This window comes from Aethalodelphis obliquidens, unplaced genomic scaffold (genome assembly GCF_003676395.1).
Source record: "Aethalodelphis obliquidens isolate GAN/ISIS:26980383/991018 unplaced genomic scaffold, ASM367639v1 scaffold36, whole genome shotgun sequence".
NCBI lineage: Eukaryota > Metazoa > Chordata > Mammalia > Artiodactyla > Delphinidae > Aethalodelphis > Aethalodelphis obliquidens.
In genome coordinates, this window is record NW_020837980.1 from 7,540,921 (window position 1) to 7,554,570 (window position 13,650).

Sequence of the window (13,650 nt, forward strand, 5' to 3'; positions counted from 1 at the left end):
AAGGGAATAGAACTATAGAGGAGTAATGTTTCTATAGTTCATCGGGATTAAATTAGTATGAATCTGAAACTACTTCTAATAAATTAAGGTAAGCCCCAGAGCAACCCCTAAGGAAATACCTCAAAAAATATGGTGAGAAAAATCATTAAAGAAATTAAAAAGATACTGTAGAAAATATTCACTTAAGACAAAAGAAAGCAGTAAAGGAGGAAAAGAGTAACAACAACAACAAAAAGGCATAATGCATATAGAAAACAAAAAGTTAAGTGGCAGATGTAAATCCGACTATATTTATAATTACATTAAATGAGAATAGATTTAAAAGTCCCATCAAAAGACAGATTGTCAGATTTGATAAAAAATAAACTAGATCCAACTCTATTCTATCTATAGGAGACACTTTAGATTCAAAAATACAGTTTGGGGCTTCCCTGGTTGTGCAGTGGTTGAGAATCCGCCTGCCAATGCAGGGGACACGGGTTCGTGCCCCGGTCCAGGAAGATCCCACATGCCGCGGAGCAGCTGGGCCCGTGAGCCATGGCCGCTGAGCCTGCGCATCCAGAGCCTGTGCTCCGCAATGGGAGAGGCCACAACAGTGAGAGGCCCACGTACCGCAAAAAAATAAATTAATAATAATACAGCTTGAAGGTAAAAGTTTGAAAAAAAATAATCATTCAAACATCAATCACAAGAAATTTAGAGTGTCAGACATAATATGCTTCAAAACAAAAAAAAGTTACTAGAGATAAAGAGGGACAGTGTGTAATGATAAAAGTCAATCTATCAGGAAGATACAACAATTATAAACATATATGCACTTAAAAACAGAGCACTAAAATACATGAGGCAAAAACTGAAATAGGAAATTCAACAGTTATAGTTGGAAACTTCAATAGTCCACTTTCAATAATGGATAGAGCAACTAGGAAAGAGATCAACAAGGAAATAGAAGACTTGAACAACATTATAAACCAAGTATACCTGGCATACATCAATAGAACATTTCACCCAACAATAGCAGAATATGCATTTTTCTCAAGTGTACATGGAACATTCTCCAGGATATATCATATACCAGGCCATAAAACAAACCTCAGTAGATTTTAGAGGATAAAAATAATAAAAGAACACAAAACATATTCTCTGACCACAGTGGAATGAAATTAGAAATCAACAACAGAAAGAAATTTGGGAAATCCTCAAATACGTGGAAATTAAACAACACATTCCCAAATAATTAATGGCTTGAAGAAGAAATCAAGAAGAAATTATGAAATACTTTGGATGAATGAAAGGGAAGATATAGCATGTCAAAACTTTATGCAGCTAAAACAGTGCTTAGATGCAGATTATAGGTGTAAATGCCTATATTAAAAAAAACAGAAATTTCAAATGAGTAACCTGAATTTCCGTCTAACACACTGGAAAAAGATCGAACTAAACTTAAAGCAAGCAGAACAAAGGAAATAATAGAGAAAGGAAATTAATGAAATAAATAATGGAAAAACACTAGAGAAAAATCAATAAAAACAAAAGCTAATTCTTTAAAAAGACTAATAATTTTAACAGACCTTTTGCTAGATTGACCAAGAAAAAAAAGAAGACTGAAATTACTAGAATCATAAATGAAAACAGGGAACATGTCTACCAACCTTAAAGAAATTAGACAATTTAGAAGACATAGATAAATTCCTAGAAAGACATAAAAACTTACTCTGTTTACTGTGTTTAAAATTTCATGTAGAGTAAGGGTGGAAGTAGAGAGAGCTGTTAGATGTAAATGGCAAGACGTGATGCTGACTCAACAAGGGTGGTAGCAGTGGAAGTGGTGAAAAGTGGTCAGAGTCTGAATACATTTGGATGGTAGAGCCAGTGAGATCTCCTGATAGATTCAACGTGAGAATCAAAGATGACTCCTTGTTTTTTCCTGGAGCAAAAAGCAGGAGGGCTTTTCCACCAACTGATAGGGGGGAGACCCTAGGTGCAGTTGTTTTGGGAGTGGGAAGGATATCTTTTCTTTGCTCCTTATAAATTCACTGTCTACCCTTCTTCATTTTGTTCTGTGCCCCACGAGGCTGACCTCTACAGAGCTCCTCAGCTCTGCTCCCTGGCTTTCCAGGTATGTTCAATTAATTGGGAACACTAAGAGATTCAAGGGTAGGAGGAGTTGCTTTAAACTTCTTGTACTTCTCCACCAAGGATCACAGCTCCTGTCAATGGACCTTCTACGTCTTTCTGTCTCTCTGTCCCTCCCTCTGCACCCCGGTGACAACTGCTTCCTCCCTTTACTCCTTTACCCTTCAGGGTTGATGGGACAGTAGTGCCTTTGTTAGCACTGGAGTGTTGTGCTATCTTTTGTGGTTTCCCTACGCCCTGTAAATAGCTCCTTTATTAAACTGTCCTCAAATTACCTAAATTAAGTGTGCCACCTGTTTCTTGCCAGAACTATGGCTGATATGGGATGAAGATCAGAAATTTGGTTTTGGACATACTGAGATATCAAAGGGGGGATGAGAGTAGGCAATTGGTTATTTGAGTCTGGAATTCAGGAGAGTGACATAGCCTAGAGATAAGAATTTGGAAGTCATTAGCAGAGAGAAGATATTTAGAACCAGGGGACTTGATGAGATCATTGAGGGAGTGAAAAAAGATAGAGAAAAGAAGACTGAGACCTGAATTTTGGCCTCTTTTTTTTTTTAACATCTTTATTGGAGTATAATTGCTTTACAATGGTGTGTTAGTTTCTGCTTTACAACAAAATGAATCAGTTACACATACACATATGTTCCCATATCTCTTCCCTCTTGCATCTCCCTCCCTCCCACCCTCCCTATCCCACCCCTCCAGGTGATCACAAAGCACCGAGCTGATCTCCCTGTGCTATGCAGCTGCTTCCCACTAGCTATCTACCTTACGTTTGGTAGTGTATATATATGTCCTGGACTCTTTAATGTTAAGAGGTTGGATAGATGATGGGGAACCAGCAAAGGAGAAGGAGCATCAAGGAAGAAGGAGGAAAACCAAGGGAAGCCAACTGAAGAATGTTTATCAAGGAGACGAGTGATTCACTGTGTCAAATGCTGCTGAAAAGCCAGGTGTAAACGGGACTAAGAATTGACCATTGAATTTAGCAATGTGGAGGTCATTGCTGACCTTGGCAAGAATATGTTCAGTGGTGTTAGGGTAACAAAACCTGTTTAGAGTGTGTTTTAAAGAGAAGAACCGGAGAAAGCAAGTATAGACAAATGAATTTTGCTACAAAGAGAACAATATATGGTTAGTGGCTAGAGAGGGAAGAGGAATTTTGTTTTGTGTTCATTTATTTTGTTTTATGAAGATGGGAGAATAACAGCATGTTTGTATGCTAAGAAGTATGATTCAGTAGAGAAGAGAAAAATAATAATGTAGGCGAGAAATGGGAGAATTGCTGAAGGATGCCCCTGGATAGGAGAGGGTGGGGTCTAAGACACAAGAAGGGTCCCCTGAGACAGGAACACAGAGCACATAGTTCATCTATAGTAACAAGAGAGAAGGCAGAGTGTGCAGATTCAGTATTTCTCTTCTGATTGTATTTTCTCAGTAAAGTAAGAAGTAATCAGCTGTGAGTGAGCACAGTGGGGAGGGGTAGGAAGTTTGAGGCGAAGTTGTGAATGGTTGCCTACGAGTGTAAAAGTTATGACCTAAGGAAGTGTAGTATGAATGCTGGCAGCATCAAGAAATTCCTTAAGTTTCACTGTCATGAATTTAAAATGGAATAATGTTCAACTGAAGGGATGCAGTTAGAGAGTAAGCAGGGAGTTGGATTCAACAAGGAGTTGCAGTTTTCTTAAGCAAGATGTGTGGCCTCATATATAAAATGGGGATAATAATAATTACCATGAGAGTTGCTATATGCATTAAATGAGATAACACAAATAAAATGCTTATCACAGTGTCCGGTACATAGTAAGTACACAATAAACGTGTGCTAGAATTATTGCTATTGTAACAACCTAGTAGGGCTAGGAAAACTTCTGAAGTGGAAATTATCTGTTTTAATCGTACCTGTAATGACCAAATGCTTCTGTTGGTTAATTGCAGTTTGGTTCAACTGTTCTTAGCATGTGTCTTCTTACCAGGTGGGGACCTAGAGACTACATCTATGTTGCCGTTATAACACTTCACTTCCTCTAGGCATAAGCCTGCACAAAATAGCTCGGGGAACCTTTTGCTCATCTCGGCAATGCTTCAGTTCCCATTGTAGAGCAATAGCTGGATAAGCCAGCTCCTTTTGTTTGTTACAGACTTCTGACATTTGATCTTCTTGCTAAATTCTTGGCAATGGCCTTAAGGCAAGTAGGAATCCAATTGCTTAGATTAGTATAACTTTGAAGTTATTCCTCTGTTTCTAACACTGGTACTCTGAGAATAGGAATTCCAAACAAGCTCAGATAGCTTGTATTCCTTTCTTGACCGTGCAAACATCATTTCTTTCATTTTGGACATTGATTGTACTTGATTAAGCTATCTATATCACATTTCTTTGACTGTATTTACTGTTATTACACTTACTTCAAAGACTTTGCTTTGGAGAAATCTACATTACCCACTGAATAATAAATACTATTCAATGTAGTAATACACTCCTGAAGAGAATTGATGTTATCTCTTTGCTGAGATTTTCTAGTTTTTTCATTTGTTTCAAGAGAATTTGTACTCGATTGTTGAAGCATTTTTTAATGGCTGCTTTAAAGCCTTATCACATAATTCCAACATCTGACTCCTGTCGGGGTTGGTGTCAATCAACTGTCTTTCCTCATTCAAGTTCTGATTTTCTTAGTTCTTTGTGTCCTATCTCTTATGTTAGGAGACTCTGGATTCCTATTTAAATATTTTGTTTTAGCAGGTTTAGATTTAGCACTTGGTCTACTTTTACGTGTTGTGATTACAATGGCAGTTTAATTTTCGGACCCTTATTTTAGTCTGCTTGGTTTATCTCGTGCTGATAAGTTCTCAGTTGTCCCCGCCGGTGCTGCCTGAAGGAGTGAAGCGGTATCCCCAAGCCAGGCCACTTGGGTGTCTCTTACTCTGGGAGGGGTATGGTGGCATTTTCCCAGTTGGTGCCCCCAAACTGCCTGGTGTTTCAGGACAAGGAAGGAGAATCTTGAGCCCCTGGGGACAAAGAGCCTTCCCAGTTCAGACCATTTGCTGTATAGCTGAGTGCCTTTTGCCAGTTTCATTCCTCCTACTCCTATTCTGAAGTCTTTAGGCGGTAAATACAGCTATACAATGTAAATCATTCTCCCTTTCTACACAACAACGTTTTAAAATAATATAAAGAAAACTGACAGTATAGTTAAATAAATAAATATATAGAAAGCACTTAATATTTTTTAAAATTTCAAACTCATGGAAAAGTTGAGTAAAGAACAATGAACACTCATATACCCCTATCTGAATTTATCCACTGTAGAGTTGCCAGGTAAAATGCAGGATTTCAAGTTAAACTTGAGTTTCAGATAAATCATGAATAATTTTTAAGTATGAATATGCATGCAGTATTTGGGACATACTTATACTAAAAAATTATTTGTTGTCTCTCTGAAATTCAAATTTAACTGGGCATCTTGTGTTTTTTTGGCAAATCTGACAGCCCTAACTTACTGTTAACATCTAACCTCACTTGTTCCCATCTTTTCTCTTACATATTTCTCCTTTGCCAAACCATCTGGGGAACATTAAAAAAAAAAAATCTCAAATAGGCCTTGTATATGTATATAAAGAAAATTCATTTTCATTGACTTTTTTTTTAAACTAGTGCTTGCAACTGCACTTTCCACTTGTTATTATATAGTGCTAATTCCCTACTCTTGCCCAGACTCCAGGTTATTTCTAAGTGCACATCCATAAGCAGTAACAAAACCACTTCAACACTCATGTCAAAAAAACAGTTGCTATCTTGTTGTGAAAATGACTATACTACCCAAAGCAATCTACAGAGTCAATGCAATCCCTATCAAATTACCAGTGGCATTTTTTACAGAACTAGAACAAAAAATCTTAAAATTTGTATGGAGACACAAAAGACCCCAAATAGCCAAAGCAGTCTTGAGGGAAAAAATGGAGCTGGAGGAATCAGATTCCCTGACTTCAGACTATACTACAAAGCTACAGTGATCAAGACAATATGGTACTGGCACAAAAACAGAAATATAGATCAATGGAACAGGATAGAAAGCCCAGAGATAAACCCACACACCTATGGTCAACTAATCTATGACAAAGGAGGTGAAGATATACAGTGGAGAAAAGACAGTCTCTTCAATAAGTGGTGCTGGGAAAACTGGACAGCTCCATGTAAAAGAATGAAATTAGAACACTCCCTAACACCATACACAAAAATAAACTCAAAATAGATTAGAGACCTAAATGTAAGACCGAGCACTATAAAACTCTTAGAGGAAAACATAGGAAGAACACTCTTTGACATAAATCACAGCAAGATCTTTTTTGATCCACCTCCTAGAGTAATGGAAATAAAAACAAAAACAAACAAATGGGACCTAATGAAATTTAAAAGCTTTTGCACAGCAAAGGAAACCATAAACAAGACAAAAAGACAACCCTCAGAATGGGAGAAAATATTTGCAAATGAATCATAAGACAAAGGATTAATCTCCAAAATATATAAACAGCTCATGCAGCTCAATATTAAAAAAACAATCAACCCAATTCAAAAATGGGCAGAAGACCTAAACAGACATTTCTCCGACGAAGGCATACAGATGGCCGAGAAGCACATGAAGAGCTGCTCAACATCACTAATTATTAGAGAAATGCAAATCAAAACTACAATGAGGTATCACCTCACACTCGTTAGAACAGGCATCATCAGAAAATCTACAAACAACAAATGCTGGAGAGGGTGTGGAGAAAAGGGAACCCTCTTGCACTGTTGGTGGGAATGTAAATTGATACAGCCACTGTGGAGAACAGTATGGAGGTTCCTTAAAGAACTAAAAATAGAATTACCATATGACCCAGCAATCCCACTACTGGGCGTACACCCAGAGAAAACCATAATTCAAAAAGACACATGCACCCCAATGTTCACTGCAGCACTATTTACAATAGCCAGGTCATGGAAGCAACCTAAATGCCCATCAACAGATGAATGGATAAAGAAGATGTGATACATATATACAATGGAATGTTACTCAGCCATAAAAAGGAATGAAATTGGGTCATTTGTTGAGATGTGGATGGATCTAGAGACTGTCATACAGAGGAAAGTAAGTCAGAAAGAGAAAAACAAATATCATATATTAATGCATATATGTGGAACCTAGAAAAATGGTACAGATGAACGGGTTTGCAGAGCAGAAATTGAGACACAGATGTAGAGAACAAACGTATGGACCCCAAGGCGGGGAAGCGGCGGGGGGTGGGGGTGAGGGTGTGATGAATTGGGCGATTGGGATTGACATGTATACACTGATGTGGATAAAATGGATGACTAATAAGCACCTTCTGTATAAAAAATAAATAAAATAAAATTCAAAAAAAAAGAAAACAGTTGCTATCACCAATGAAATAATAATCAAGTGGCCTCTGAACATCATCCTTCTGGAATTAATACTAAAACCATTTTAAGCTAAGGGTAGGCACTCAACAGAAAGTCTTTGTATTGACTAAACAATTACCATTGCTTGGTTCTGGTGGATCTTCTAGCTTTTCTCAGTTTCTTTAGTATCAGAAATCTCACCCAAACTCTCTTTTCTTTAGACACATCCATATTTGTAGGTACTTTAATGAAATTGTTAAGAGCACAAGTCCAGGAGTCAGACAGTCATGGGTTAAAATCCTGTCTTTTGTAGTCGTGGTTAGTTCAAGGACGTTATTTAACTTCTTTGTGACTCACTTTCCTCATCTGTAACATGGAGTAAAATATATACTTCATGCACCTGTTGCAAGGTCCCTGGCACAAGTATACTGGCAGTCATCATGTAGATCTCCACTGTAATTTATCAGACTTTCACTGGAGCCAGTTTTGCATTGTGTTTCCTATCTTACCCTGAAAATAATTTCCATACTGGGTATGAATACTTCTAAACCACAGCTACTGCTCACAACCTTCTTGTTACAACAGACACAAATAGTCATATATAAAAACAGAATGGAGGTTAAAGGGGATGAGGTCTAGTTGTATTCTTAGATCCCTGATGGGGGTCTAAGATACACAGATATGGGTCAGGGACCATCATCTAGATAGAGGTATAATAGAAAAGGAATTTGACTCCATCATCGACCATATGGTGTGTGTGTTTGTGTGCATGTGTGTGTATTGTGTATATGTGAGTGTCCACATGTGTGTGCTAGGGATGAGAAATGATACCAAGATATATACAAGTTTATGGGTCATATATGGAAATTGATCTTTCCTCCATACTTCATATTAGATGTTATCAGATCAAAGTGTCCAGCTTGGATCATCAGACCTTTAAAAGAATGCGGAGAAACTGGAACAGATGCAGTGAAAAGAATCATAAATATGCAAATATTATACGAAATAAATTGAGAGATTTGAAACTGTTTAGCTTAAAGAAAGTCAAGGATGACTTTGTTTGTTTTCAAGAATAAGAAGAGCTTTTCTTAAAGATTCAGATCAGCTATTCCTTGTGTCCACAGAGGACCAAACAAGGGAAAAGGAGTACACTAAAACGTGTATTGCATGTTTTTCATTTTGTGTAAGGAAGAATTTACTGCAAACTTTGTGATAAAATAGTCGACTGGACTGCTGAGTTAGTTATGGGGTCTGTAATTGGGAATTTTGTCTTAAAGCTTTCTGGATAATCACCAGACCTAGCTATTTTCAATTTGGCATCTACCTAAGCCAGGTTGCTGCACAAGATGAATGCTGAAGGTTCTTTCTAGCTTTGGAATATAACTAGAAAACACCAAGGGGCTGCATATATAAGACATGTTGCACAATTAAAAATCAATCTATCGAAGAGGTAGGTCAGCCACAAAGCAGAGGCGAGCGTTTTAGCATGCTCTGGCTGTTACACAGAGCACAACGTGAGACCCATCAGTCAGCTTCTAACAGACAATCCAGGTCAGCCAGACTGATGGGATTTTTAGCGTTGATTATGTTGGATTTGCATTTGCTGTTACGAAAGGGGCAACCAACAATGTCTTAGAATAGTGTCATGTGTTGATCCATAACCAGTGAAAGAAACAAAATAAAAAGGACTGCTGTTAAATTAATAATTCTTAGCATGGATAGGAATGTTTTCCTTATTAAATTCAGAGTGGATTCATTCTAGGGACAATTTTGGTCTAGAGGCTGTCACTTGCTATAGATTACTGACTTTAGTGCTTGGCTGCCAAACTACTTTGACTCATTCTCAAGCCCCGAGAATTGCATAAATTTTTCCTCTCATCATGCTCCAGAGCCATCAACAATATCTCTAGATGCCTTTTCTTCTAATTTTATTTAATTCTTTTGTCCCAAGTCTCCAAAGAAATTCTGTGTACTATTTATATTGTACTATATTAATTATGGGTCATAGCCATACATCGAGTCACATGATCCATATATTGATCACATGACTGTGTGCCTTTGTTCCTTTACTGGGCTTCTATTTTTTCTTAACCTGTCCACAATCTCAGATAAGCATCTTCTGCGTGTCTGTAGTTCTCTTCTCACCTGCACATGGACTGGCACAGATGTTGACAAATGGAATATATTTTTCAGCCAATGTTTATTGTCTCTGACCAGATCTAAAAGGCCTGATTGTTTGCATGTAACAAACAGAACAATAACAATAATAGTGAAACAAATCTAAACAAAAGCCTTGTGGTTAAAATCAGCTGAGACTTTATTTTTCTCCCACATGAAAAGGTCTGGAAGTGAGAAATCCAGGGCTGGTGAGGCAGCTGCAGGGTTACACAGTTTTGGATTCCTTCTGTTCAGCTACCCTGTTGTCCTCAGTGCATGGCCTCATGGTCCAGTTGGGTTGTTGTAGCATCAGCCATCACATCCACATTCCAGGAGGCAGGATGGAGGAAAAGAAGAGAGAGCTGACTCACCTTCTTCAAGAAAATTTCCTGGAAGTTCCACACATCACTTCTAGTTGATTCTCACTGACTAGAACATAGGTACAAGGCTGCTTCCAGCAGCAAAGGAGGTTGGTAGTTTTTTTACTCCAGGTGACAGTGTGCCCCACTATCATGGAGAAAGGAATCAATGAATGACAAACTGGACAATGAGCAGTCTTCACCCAAGAGCCCAAATGTTGTGTTGGCAAGAGAAGTTCAATACAGATACAGTGATTTTAAATGTCAGTGTGGTGTGGACATTTCCCTTTGGTAACTATGCATCAAAACACTGTGCATAGTTTATTCATTAAGAGCTACATCCAAAATTCTTCCTGAAAACCTGGGAAGAAGGTGCTGCTATTATGTCTCAAGGTGTACCAAGACTGAGATCCGCACAGTTCATGGTAAAGTTGGTAGTTGAACCCAAGCAGTCAGATCCCTGAACCTGTACTATTAACTGTATCACTGTGTTGTCTGTAAAGTAACATAGAAACATTGCCTTTCTAGGAAGTTTTCAGCATAATCCGTGGCAGAACTCTCAGGGACTCTGTGATGCTGCCTTCATTATGACAACACATGTGCACATATTTGAAAATATTATATCTATGCCTTCATTTGGACATGATATACAATTTTCAGGAGATCCTCTGAACTCATGTAATTTGTTAGTGGTGACATCCTGCTCCTACCTCGTCTTTCATTTGTTACATGTTGTCTTTATTTTTCGGCTTCCTAGAAATTTGGAACTATGTAAAGTTTGTTTTGATTAAGCTCAGTTGACTCAGTGCATTCATTCTTTTGCAGCATTTTATTCTTATAGCTGTGGTTGAGATATATTCATGATTCAAGATGGTGATGTCAGTCTGGTGGGGGAATGGCCAAATTGTTGTGAAGCATTGTCAACTCAGGCACGTGATGGATGACAGGCTTATTGTAGAAAAGAAGATTAACAGGTTTGGGGGGTGGGTGTTGATTTTAGTTTAGAAAAAGCTGTCCTATTGTTTTGATTGTACAGGAAAAAAAATAAAAATTTTAGTCATTATACAGTGACAGGTGTTTGGCAAATTGGAAAACATACCTTAGTCCTACTGAATGTCAAATTAATAGAATGTTACCTTAGGGGAAAACTAATCTCAAAACAATCTTTTTTAATTCGTATTTTTTCTAACTCAATTATTGTATTTCCTTCAGATGAAATCAAAACTTTCTAGTCAAGGGTCCTTTCTATAAATATTTCATGTCAGTTGGTGTGTGAAATAGCCCTCTTTTTCAATAACTGATGAAGGGTAGGGAAGATTTGATGCTTAGAGAATTCATTATTATTTCAGACTGTTCTTAAAAGAGATTTTCATAGTTCTTTATTTCCATAAGTCATGTCATAGTTTTCCAAAAAGAACTGAAAGAAAATGGAATAAAGATACCGAGACAACTTTTTTAAAATGTTTATTACAGACATTGTCAGACACATAAAAAATAGGCATAATACTATTATGAACTGCCAAGCGCCCATCCCCCAGTTTCGACAGCTATCAACATATGGCCAATTTGTTTCAACTTCCCCTCTACCCCCATCTCCTTCCCTTCTACACGTTGGATTATTTTGGAGTAAATCTCAAACATCATCTCATTTATCTGTAAATACTTCATTATGAACCTATGCAAAATATGGACTCTTGGTTTTTTTAAAACATATGCCCAAACAGAATATCCCTTCTGCAAAAAGTAATAATGATATTGAGAACATGATATGTTTATTCTCTTTTTCTCTCCTCTTTTCAACAGTTGGTGTGTTTTAATCAGAATCCCAGCAGGTTCACTATTGCAATTGGTGTTCTTTTAGTATATAGGTTCATTTTTCTTCTGTTTATTTTTCTTGCAATTTATTAGTTGAAAAAATATTATAAAGTATCTCACATTGTGGATTTTGCTGAATTGTGTTCCTGTGGTGTCATTTATTATTTTCCTCAGTCCCTTGTATTTCTGTAAATTGATCAGAATCAGGTTTGACGTTTTTTCTTTTTTACAAGAACACTTCATAGATGGTGTCGTGTACTTCTTATTGCATCATATCACGAGGACATCGTGCTTAGTTGTCTCTCAATTTATGATAAAATTGATCAATTTTTTGTTAAGTAATGTCAGGCAAATCTTTTCATTATATAAACTTTCCATTTCATCAACAATTTTAACAGCCATTTATGATGACCACCTAAACCAATTATTCCATTAGGGATTGCAAAATTGAGATAATCTCATTCTATAATTTCTTCTTCATTTATTAGCTGAAATTCTTCTGTAAAGCATAGCTTTCCTACATCAACTATGTGGTTACCTTAAAGTATAGGAAAGGCATATAAATGCTTGATTCTTTTCTTCATTAATTTTCAGAATAATAAGCTAATTCCTTAACATCTGGCAATGTTTACGAATGGACTTTTAAGTATTATTGTAAACAAATGGTTTAAAAACATATTTAATATGTTTCAGTCTACTGTTGTTGTTATTCCTTTCTATGCTCAAACTGTCCTGTCTTTGGGCAGCGAGAGCATCTTCAAATTAGATGTTGAGGGTTTTTTTCAGGACTTTCTGGTTCAACCAGATGATCTACATTCATCTTGTACATTTCTTGACCTAGATCTTGAATCAACTTCAAGGTTCCTTTTCATGGAGAATGGTATTTAGAATCTCCAGGTTTGTTGCTGGGTCATCATTTGCTTTCAGACCTTTTCAGTAGTCAAAGCTAAGAAAAGAGTTGAGAAGTTCATACTAATATTTTTCAATTCAATTTTTTTTTTTTTTTTGGCTTCACTGTGCATCTGTGTGATCTTAGTTCCCCAACCAGGGATTGAACCTGGGCCATGGCAGTAAAAGTGCCGAGTCCTAACCACTGGACCACCAGGGGATGCCTTCGATTCAAATTTTGATTACAGGATTTTTATTTAGTTCGTATTTGTATCTTTTTTTTTCCTCTTTCACTGAAAACCTTGATTCCTAAATAGAATAATATAATTATTTATTTGCTTTGTCGTATAAAAATTTCAGAAGGAAAATATATTTGTACTAACATTATGATTATTGAAAAGTTTTTATTATTGAAAAGACTTTTTTTTTTTTTACATTCCTTTTGTCCTTAGAATATATCCCACCAGGGATAAACAGCAAAATTACTGTTTTAAAGTAACCTTGAAATAACCCCTCTCTGAGTGGTTAAGTCACAAAACTCAAAAAATAAGTTACTGTTTTCTTTTAGCTTTCTAACTTTAGGGATTTATTGATTTATTTATTTTGCGGTACGCGGGCCTCTCACTGTTGTGGCCTCTCCCGTTGCGGAGCACAGGCTCCAGACGCGCAGGCAGCGGCCATGGCTCACGGGCCCAGCCGCTCCGTGGCATGTGGGATCCTCCCGGACCGGGGCACAAGCCCCGTATCCCCTGCATCGGCAGGCGGACTCTCAACCACTGCGCCACCCGGGAAGCCCTAGGGATTTATTTTTTAAGTTTTGATTTTTAAGGATGATATAAAGCCTTTTTATGTTTCCAAAGTAAAATCTACTAAATATTTTGAAAATCG

General features: G+C 37.2%; 1 long non-coding RNA gene and 1 other non-coding gene across 4 annotated transcripts in view; one reads left to right on the forward strand and one right to left on the reverse strand.

The window, feature by feature from the left end:
- Positions 1–13,650, forward strand: part of LOC113632352 (uncharacterized) — a 309,091-nt gene that overhangs the window by 232,311 nt on the left and 63,130 nt on the right. The window lies entirely within an intron of this gene.
- On the reverse strand, positions 12,911–12,982 carry TRNAK-UUU (transfer RNA lysine (anticodon UUU)). Its single transcript has one exon. It is a non-coding gene; the product is annotated as a tRNA-Lys (tRNA).